The 11,048-nt window shown below is 39.9% G+C and overlaps 1 non-coding gene across 1 annotated transcript; it reads left to right on the top strand.

Annotated features, from left to right (window-relative positions):
• Positions 1–951: 951 nt before the first annotated feature.
• On the top strand, positions 952–1,023 carry TRNAW-CCA (transfer RNA tryptophan (anticodon CCA)). The gene has a single exon. It is a non-coding gene; the product is annotated as a tRNA-Trp (tRNA).
• The last annotated feature ends 10,025 nt before the right edge of the window (positions 1,024–11,048 follow it).

Raw genomic sequence — 11,048 nt, 5'->3', positions numbered from 1 at the left:
AAAAAGTAATTAACCTGAGATATTTCCCAGTGTAGGATGTTTGAGGAAAAAACATGAACAGAATAAAGTGAATAACTGTAGAGACAATGGTCAGGGTGCAGGTTCCATTCACTGAGCCACAGGCAATGTTGATGATAAGTCATTGACATGTAACTCTTGCTTTGGTCTTGAATTGAAATGCTGATTCCCTGTGTAGATCCACAATAATATCCTGAAACTGATTGTGGTATTTGCCCTTCATCAGTTGAACAATGTAACTTGACCACAATGCGTACATGATATGGCGCTGTTTATCTACGTGTACTCTAATTATGCCCACAGACATGAAACTTGGTGGAAATTTACTATTTTACCAGATCCAATTGCTGTGTAACTACAACTCCCAGCATGTACTGACAATTGGCTGTACAGACATCCAGGGATTTCACTGAATCCACTGACTTAGAAAAACCAAAGAGCAAATTATTCATGAGCCACTAGTTAATCATGGTCTCAGATCCGAGACCAAAAGCCATGACATATGTCCCTCAACCATCTAGATCAATTCTGATATTCCACAATATAACTGTCCATACACATAAGATGAATGTCATGGGGTCAGCCGACAACTTATTTGTATGGACGGCAGATGTCAGAGGGACCAAGGAGACAGAGAGATGAGCTGAGGAACACTATGACTTAACCCAGTCCCATTAACACATAATCTGAAGATTTAACATTTCTAGAAGAGATTTTCTTCAGTTGTCATGTGTCTGGTCTCTAAGATACAGTGGAGCATTGCTGGGGGTGATGATCATTACAGATCACAGATATTACTATTATGTTGTGTTTATTATAGGATACTGCCAGTAGGTGGAGGAAAACAATTCACATTCACATTCACATTCACATTCACATTCACATTCACATTCACATTCACATTCACATTCACATTCACATTCACATGCACTTGGCTTCGTGGCGCAACGGTAGCGCGTCTGACTCCAGATCAGAAGGTTGCGTGTTCAAATCACGTCGAGGTCATTTATTTTTTTTTGTGATTACGGTAGCATGACCCTTAACATGCTCAATTCAACTACTTTTCACTACTTCCTTCAAAGGGTTCTAGGGGATTAGATTAGATTTATTTCCCAGAAATAGTTAGATCCTTGTCAATAGGCCATTTCTGGTAGTGCATTTTAGGCACATTTAGGTATTTCCTATTTTCTGCTCTTATTGACCCCCTGTTATGGAAAATTATAACCAGCTGCAGTAACAGTTTGAGAAGATTAGAAAATAATACATTTCTCCATATACTTACCTTTTTAAATTCCTCTGTTTGCACTACGGTACATTGACCGTCACATGAACGGGGTCGGTAACCACTGCAGTAACATGTCAACCTACAACACACTATGATTGGCCGGATCACTTTCAAAAAGTTTTATCCCTGTGGACGACACGTCATCATTCAGACATGTAAACAGAGATATGGTGGGAGACACGAGAAGCGGCAGCGAGGGAGAAGTGTAGAATTATAAAAGTAAGGGTATTGAGAAGTTTATTATTTTAGCAATTTTAATCTCTTCTTTCTGTAAATTATTATATTTACGACATAAAGTAAATAATGAAACAATTTTTAAGCTGAAATATTAGAATTCTTTCTATTACACATATGTTATCCCTCTATGTGTCTCGTCATCCTGTGAACGAGATGAAAAGAAGTGTGTCTGGGAAGTGTGTCCAGGTGACAATGTAGTCGTAGTCACACTTCTGTCTCCGCAGCAGGAGCTCTGGAGTCACAGGATGAGGACGTGATACATTTCACTCTCAGGTCTGTGGGAAGAAATTTTCATCTAGTTGGACAATTTACTAAATCACTAAAATGGGAACTAAATAAAACGTGAAACAGAACTACAGAGTATAGACCTTCAGTCAGTGGATATTCTTCTCAAAAGCTGAGTTCACATGGGCGGATACGCTGCGTAAAAGCATTATGGGTGAAAAACCGAACCAAACTGCAGCGTCATCCAATGAGGCCGCCCCTGTGATGTCATTCTGGCCGGCCTCCTGGGATGACTTTTCATTCCATGTGACCACCACTACTACAGCCTGTGATTGGCTGCAGCGGTCACATGGGATGAAACATCATCCCAGGAGACCGGCCTGGAGGACGAATCACAGACTCCTGGGTAAGTATAAGATTTTTTTTATTTTCTGAGTTGCGTTTTTTGCGCAGCGAAACCGCCACAAAAAACCATAACAACTGGTATTTGTTGCGGGTTTTACCTTCCCATTGAATTCAATGGGGAAAACCCGCAACAAATAAGCAGCATTTACGCAAATACAATTGATAAAATTCCGCACCGCAGGTCAATTTCTGAGCATTTTTTTCCGCTCACTATTTACACAGCATGTGGATGAGATTTGTTTTATCTCATCCACTTAGCTGCTACTGTATTGGCTGCAGATTTCCGTTGCGGAAAATCCAGTGTTTACATTTTCATGATGCTCCTTGTTACATCTATACTAGTTATGGTCAAAACCTCACAATAAGGATATTTTGCCTGTTCAAATATTCTGTTTCATTCAGCAATTAAAAAGGTGATCCAATTTAGAAAGCCCATTTTCATATAACCTTTTAGGGTATTGTGAGTCCTTTTGTTCAGGACCCTCATCTCGTGGAGTGTGTTCACAAAGAACATCTCTCGCTCTGGAGGTCCTGTCCTGATTTCTACAGACATTGATATGAATGAGAACTATGTAATGCTTAATTTCCCCTGTGGTGGCGCTGCAAGGAGAAAGCTCATGGGCTAAGACCGCTCCATACAATGTGGATGTTGGCTGTATGTTACAGCCAACACTTCACTGTAATAAGCGGAATTCCCCTAGCGCGTGATATCGCTCGTTTAACCCCTTAGATGCCTAGGTCAAAAGCAACAGCGGCATTTCAGGTGTTAGAAATAGAGAGCGACCCCCTCCAACAGCCGAAACCCCCCCCAGTGACACAATCGCAGGGTGCCGATGGTTGGCATGGCAGTCGGGGGGCCTAATGAAGGTCCCCAGGTCTGCCATCTTTGTACTCTGGAGGAAGGGCTTCTTAGGAAAGTGTCAGAGTAATGATATACAGCAATAGATTAGTTTTGTGGTATATTGTGCAAGCAATCCAAAGATCGTCGGTTTAACTCCCCCTAAGAAGACTAATAAATAGAGGGTTTTTTATGTACACAAAAAGTTAAAATATTAATTAAAACTAAAAAAAAAAATCCTTTTCCAATTTGCCCCCTAAAGCATTGTAAAAAAAATTCACGTAATTGGTATTGCCGCGTCCATAAAAGTCTAAACTATTACAATTTAACATTATTTAACCCGCACGGTGAACGCCGTAAAAATAATTAAAATGCCAGCATCAATGTTTTTTGGTCACCTCATCTCCCACAAAAAAATAGAATAAACAGTGATCAAATACTCGCATGTACCCCAAAATGGTACCATTAAATACTACATCTCGTCCTGCAAAAAATAAGTCTTCATATCGCTCGACGGAAAAATAAAAATGTTATATTTAACAAAGAGTTTATTCCTTGTAAAAGTAGTAAAATATAAAAAAATACTATATAAATTTGGTAGTGCCGTAATCATATTGACCCGCAGAATAAAGTTAACCTGTCGTTTTCCTTAAAAGGAGAACGTTGTACAAAAACAAAATAAAAACCAGGTATCGCTGTTTTTGTCCCATTCCACCCCACAAATTATATGTTTCCCATTTCCTTGTACATTATTTAGTACAATAAAGGGTGCCATGAAAACTACAACTCGTCTTGCAAAAAATCAATTCCTCATACGGCTTTATCGACAGAAAAATAAAAAAGTTATGGCTTTTGGAAGGTCGAAAGGAAAAAACTAAAGTGAAAATCCGCTGCGTCAGGAAGGGCTTAAAAATAGTTCTTTATTGTAGAAGTGGACAAAGCAGCTGTATCTCAAAAAGTTAAAATAATCATTCATAAAAAGTAATTAGAAAGTTGCGCAAAACACATTGATGGACATTTTTATGAAAAAATTTTTTTTTTCAAAAGTGTACTTAGCCTTTTATTGGCATTTTATTGTCAATATTACAACTGCAAGATCGAAGTGCCACACTTGTTCTATGGTTAGGGATGTATGGCAAACCATGGGGTCTGGAGGTGATAATACTGCCATTAAAATGCAGCTGTAAGGGAAACCGACTAAAAGGGGATTTCTGTTGCGGCTCCGACTCCCAGGACCCCCACGATCAGCTGACAAAAGGGCCTTCGGCTTCGAACGATGCAGCCTATTCATAGGTTACCGGATACAGAACCCTACACATTCATACCGATTGTACCTGGGATTGCAGTTCAGTCCCATTCACTTGGAGGACTGCAATCCCAGGCAAAGCCACTACGGATGTGTACGGTGCTGTGCATGATAAACTAAGAAGAGGCGCGCCGCTCATCGCCGCAGCCTTTCAGTAAACTGATCGGTGGAGGTACCAGTAAGTTGAACTCCCACCAATCATCGCCGTGGCCCTTCAGTCATCTGATCAGTGGGGGTGCCAGCAGTCGAACTCCCACCGATCTGATATTGATTACCTTTTCTAAGGATAGGCTATCAATATAGAAGTCCCCTTTTACTTACTCCTGACCAGGAGAACTAAGCATTTTATTATTTATCTTGGGCATATAACAATGATATAAAGTATTTTGAGGTTGTGTTAAGTTCTCCTAAGCCGACCAAACCATGTCAGTTACACTTTTGAGAGCTACATAACATGAAGAAAAGTCTACAACACTTTTCCCAGGACTTATATTGGATGACTACAAAGTGCAATAGTTGAGTAGAGGAGGACAAATGTCAGAAGCCATGAACTGTGTTGTCTTGTTGTCGCCTCTCCATTCTTCTAACACCTTTCCATACTTCCACCAAGTGTGACCAAGGCAAAAGGAAAGGCAACACCTCCAATGGGACAAAGGATTCCAGGTTCAAGAGGATGGACCTTCATTTGTAATCTTGGATACAAGCTTCTTGAAGGTCCATCCGTGGTCATAGGTACAAATATTTAAAAAGCAATGAGAGATGTTCCACCTCACATTGATGCTAAATGGGCCGTAATTCGTTTTTATATACAAAGTCAAGAACAAGGAGTTATTTATTATTATTTTATTTTTCCACATATACTATATTTATTTTCCACAATAACTGATGGCTCCTACATCTTCTAGACCAACAATGTAATAATTTCCAGACCAGGCAGCATGCTCTTCATAGAAATCTAACATTTTTGTTCCAAAGTTACTTAAGATTAATCATGAAAAGTGTAATTTGTCAACTTCTAATATATTGTCAAATAAATGATAGTGTGTCAAACCGCCTAAAAGTACGTGTCATCTCCAATGAGGACTCCCTGTGCATGGGAGTTTGAGAGTTGTGTATTTCCCACAATGATGTGTAAAAATAGCAAGTAGCCTCAAATTATGGCGATAGTGTCAACTCTTTAATGTGATGTGAAGTGTGTTCTTGGGAAAGTCACACTTCTTGTGCTCCAAGAGTCCTTCTCCCTTCTGGTTTTCTCTAAAACTTTTAATGTCACCATCTCCTCAGAGGTCTACCTGAAGCCAAGTAATGTGTTCTACTCAAATATCATGGAGACATATTGGGAGGTAACTTTTGAGCCAATCATTTTACCACTAGGATCTACTGTATTTCTATTTAACAAATTACCTGTCACAGGGTCTGTAAAGATCGATGATTGTCACGGGGTCAACAGAGGATAGTCTGGACCCTCTGTGTTACCAATGGCTTTGGCGTGAAGCTAAACTGGATAGTCTACAGAATAGCTGGACATTCACCTTTTCATGGAGATTTGGACTTGGCCACTAGAATCTGGTGCCATACTATTCCATTACACCCATGGAAAGACCTGATGGTGACGCCTACTCAAGATTTTGTTTTGGGTGAAAATTTGCTCTATCAGCGTTGGTAAATAAGGAACCCATTGCTTACTGAATTTCAAAAGTAAATTATGTTTGTATTAGTTTATAATAGGTTCTCACCTCTTTAAATGTGTGAATTAAATGGTCATTCCTGCTCAGTCTGTGTATCCAAAACATCCAATTACTTTTCTATTAATATGTAGATGAGCTCTGTATCTATTACATCCACAACATGCGGGGAAATACCATTCACTGGATCTCCTCCTGCTGAGATGTTTATGGGAAAACACAGAGATATGAAGAGCAGGAAACCTGAGGACATAATGACATTTTGGGCCCACACTATTGGGCTGCAATAATTCAGAAGGTGTAGGGGGCCCCATTCTAGAGATAGTTGTGAGTCCCAGAGGTGGGACATGCATCTATCTGACATTTATGGCATATCCTGTGGATATGTCATAAATGTCCCTAATGGGAAAACCCCTTTAAGTAAATATTGAAAAAAATGTAGCTGAAATATTAGAATTCTTCCCTTTCTATTACACATATATTATCCCTCTATGTGTCTTGTTCCTGTAAAGGAGATGAAAAGAGAGAGAAGTGTGTCGGGGAAGTGTGTCCAGGTGACAATGTAGTCGTAAGATAGTCACACTTCTGTCTCAGCAGCAGGAGCTCTGGAGTCACAGGAAGAGAACCTGATACATTTCATTCTTGGGTATGTGGGAAGAAATTTACATCTAGTTGGACAATTTACAAAATTAACAAAATGGGAATTAAATAAAATGTGAAATAACTAATGACTGTAGACATTAAAGGGGTTGGTTGTCCTGGTTCGGTCCTGAAATTTATACTTTTGACCTGTCCACAGGATAGGTCATCAGTATATGATCGTTGGGGATCGATCAGATGTTCCAGCTGCCTCCGGGCGGCATAAGATTTGCAAGGGTCGTGCCGGAAGCAGAAGGCTCCAACCACAGTATAGGGGCTATGCTGCAGTACTGAGTAGGACCCACCATGGCCGCTATACTGTGTATGGAGCCTTCTGTTTCCGGCACCGACCACTGCATAGCTTCCGGCGCCCGAAGGCTTCTGGAACAGCTGATCGTGGCAGGGTTTTACTGATGACCTATCCTGTGGAAAGGTGCTGCCGCAATGATGGCAATGTATAGGGAAGAATGATCATAGTAACAAAACCCATCATTGCTTCTTGTGAAATGAGCCAACGAGCGCCGATCGACTAGCAGTCTTGCCGATTGGTGCTACGTTTCACGGCCCATATCGGGCCATGTAAAAGGACCCTAACAAGTAGGAACTGCCCAAAGCGGGAAAATGCCTTTCAGCGTAATGGATGAAATTATAAATTTTTGGGTAACTTTTAAAAGCACATATTATGTCCGTAAGACCTGGACTCTCCGTTGTTCTATGGTTAAGGTTCTATGGTGACCTAAGTTTGGTTCAGCAAAACAACGGGGTTGAAGGCATTCGGAACAACAGATTTCAGCAATGCCCAGCAGGAAAATCATTATAATCGGTTCTTATTTGTAGAAGATAAACATTTTATTATTAATCTTGAACAAATGAATATGACCAAAATTTTTTTTTAGTTGAGGTTGTGTAAAATTCTTGTAACGCGACCCAACCATGAGAGTCGCACATTTTGATATCTACACCTATTGTGAAAGTTCTATTCAGAATAAAAGTGAAAGCTACAAAACATATTAGACTGGAACTTAACATAAATTGTGACTCTATTCCGGTGACAAGGTCACCAGAATGTAACATAACATGAAGAAAATTCTAGAACACTTTTCTCAGGACTTTTATTGAATAATTACAGAGTGCAATAGTTGAGTAGAGGAGGACAAATGACAGAAGCCATGAACTGTGTTGTTGTCGCCTCTCCATTCTTCTAACACCTTTCCATGCATCCACCAAGTGTGACCAAGGCAAAAGGAAAGGCAACACCTCCAATGGGACAAAGGATTCCAGGTTCAAGAGGATGGACCTTAATTTGTAATCTTGGATACAAGCTTCTTGAAGGTCCATCCGTGGTCATATGTACGAATATTAAAAAAGCAATGAGAGCTGTTCCACTTAACATTGATGCTAAATGGCCCATAATTCCTTTCTATATACAAAGTCAAGAACAAGGAGTTATTTATTATTATTTTGATTTTCCACATATACTATATTTATTTTCTGCAACAATGGATGGCTCCTACATCTTCTAGACCAACAATGTAATAATTTCCAGACCAGGCAGCATGTTCTTCATAGAAATCTAACATTTTTGTTCTAACGTTACCTAAGAACAATCATGAAAAGGGTGATTTATCCAATTCTAATACATTGTCATATAAATGATGGTGTGTGAGTCTAAGAGTACATGTCATCTCCATTGGGGACTCCCTGTGCCTGGGAGTTGGAGAGTTGTGTAGTTCCCACAGTGTTGTGTGAAAATAGCAAGTAACCTCAAATTATGGAGATAGTGTCACCTCTTAATTGTGATGTGAAGTGTGTTCTTTGGAAAGACACACTTCTTGTGCTTCAAGAGTCCTTCTTTCTTTTCGTGTCTCTAACACTTTTAATGGGACTTTAATGTCACCATGTTCTCCAGAGATCTACCTGAAACCAAGCAACGTGTTCTACTCAAATCTCATATTGGGAGGTGACTTTGGAGCCAATCACTCACCATCAGTGAGGGAGCCGTGTAGAATTCTAAAAGTTAAGTATATTAAAAAGTTTATTATTTTAGCATTTTTGTTAACTTCTTCCTGTGAATTATTAAATCTTTAAAGTTAAGAAATATGTTTAGTTTTTTTAGCTAAAATATCAGAATTCTTCTTTTCTATTACACTTATATTATCCCTCTATGTGTCTTGTTCCTGTAAAGGAGATGAAAAGAGAGAGAAGTGTGTCGGGGAAGTGTGTCCAGGTGACAATGTAGTCGTCATGTAGTCACACTTTTCTCTCTGCAGCAGGAGATCTGGAGTCACAGGAAGAGAACGGGATACATTTCCCTCCTGGGTATGTGGGAAGAAATTACATTTACTTGGATAATTTACTAAATGATCAAAATGGGAATTAAATTAAATGTGAAATACCTAAAGATTATAGACATTAAAGGGGTTGGTTGTCCAGGTTCAGTCCTGAATTTTGTACTGACGACCTTTCCACAGGATAGGTCATCGGTATATGATCGTTGGGGGTCCAACACCCGGAACTCGCACCGATCAGCTGTTCCGGCTGCCATTGGGTGACATAAGATATGCAGGGGTCGTGCCAGAAGCAGAAGGCTCCAACCACAGTTTAGGGGCTATGATGCAGTACTGAGTAGGAGCAGAGCTGCAGTGACCCACCATGGCCGCTGTACTGTCTATGGTGCCTTCTGTTTCCGGCACCAACCACTGCATAGCTTCCGGCACCCGAAGGCTCCCGGAACAGCTGATCGGGGCAGGGTTATACTGATGACCTTTCCTGTGGATATGTCATCAATATAAAAAACAGCCATGAACCTGGACAATGAGTACTGTGTAATTATTAATTTGCACTGGGGTGGTGCTGTAAGGAAATAGAATATTTACTGCCAGGTTTTCACACATATAACAGTTAATTGTTGGGTCCCTGGCAGGGGGATACTTTGTGATCAGCTTCTTGTCAAAGGACCAATAATCAGGCAAACTAGCGTTCATCAGCTGATCATCTTGTTTATGTGGCCAATTAAATGGTCGCTAGTCGGCAACACCTCTCCACGTGTAAACAGGGAAGGGTGCTGCCGCAATGATGGAAATGTATGGGGAAGAATTATCATAGTAACAAAACCCATCATTGCTCCTTGTGAATTGAGCCAATAAGCGCTGATCAACTAGCAGTCTTGCTGATTGGTGCTCATATTCACAGCCCACATCGGGCCATGTAAAAGGACCTTAACAAGTAGGAACACTCCAAAACGGGAAAACACCTTTCAGCGTAAGGGATGAAATTATTAATTTTTAGGTCACTTTTAAAATCACATATTATGTCCATAAGACCTTGACCCTCCGTTGTTCCATGGTTAAGGTTCTATGGTGACCTAAGTTTGGTTCAGCAAAACAACGGGGTTGCAGGCATTCGGAACAATAGATTTCAGCAATGCCCAGCAGGAAAATCATTACAATTGGTTCTTATTTGTAGAAGTTAAACATTCTATTATTAATCTTGAACATATGAAGATGATCTGGAGTTTTTTTTGGAGGTTGTGTAAAATTCTTGTAACGCGACCCAACCATGAGAGTCGCACATTTTGATATCTACACCCATTGTGAAAGTTCTATTCAGAATAAAAGTGAAAGCTACAAAACATATTAGACTGGAAATTAACATAAATTGTGACTCTATTCTGGTGACAAGGTCACCAGAATGTAACATAACATGAAGAAAATTCTACAACACTTTTCTCAGGACTTTTATTGGATAATTACAGAGTGCAATATATGAGTAGAGGAGGACAAATGACAGAAGCCATGAACTGTGTTGTGTTGTTGTCGCCTCTCCATTCTTCTAACACCTTTCCATGCATCCACCAAGTGTGACCAAGGCAAAAGGAAAGGCAACACCTCCAATGGGACAAAGGATTGCAGGTTCAAGAGGATGGACCTTAATTTGTAATCTTGGATACAAGCTTCTTGAAGGTCCATCCGTGCTCATATGTACAAATATTTAAAACGCAATGATGAGAGCTGTTCTACCTCACATTGATGCTAAATGGCCCATAATTCCTTTCTATATACAAAGTCAAGAACAAGGAAATATTTATTTGTATTTTGTTTTTCCACATAAACTATATTTATTTTCCGCAACAACTGATGGCTCCTACATCTTCTAGACCAACAATGTAATAATTTCCAGACCAGGCAGCATGCTTTTCATAGAAATCTAACATTTTTGTTCTAACGTTATCTAAGAACAATCATGAAAAGAGGGATTTATCCAATTCTAATACATTGTCATATAAATGATGGTGTGTGAGACTAAGAGTACATGTCATCTCCATTGGGGACTCCCTGTGCCTGGGAGTTGGAGAGTTGTGTAGTTCCCACAGTGTTGTGTGAAAATAGCAAGTAACCTCAAATTATGGAG

The sequence above is a fragment of the Rhinoderma darwinii genome, chromosome 3, assembly GCF_050947455.1.
Source record: "Rhinoderma darwinii isolate aRhiDar2 chromosome 3, aRhiDar2.hap1, whole genome shotgun sequence".
Taxonomy (NCBI): domain Eukaryota; kingdom Metazoa; phylum Chordata; class Amphibia; order Anura; family Rhinodermatidae; genus Rhinoderma; species Rhinoderma darwinii.
This window is presented reverse-complemented; position numbering and strand designations above follow the sequence as displayed.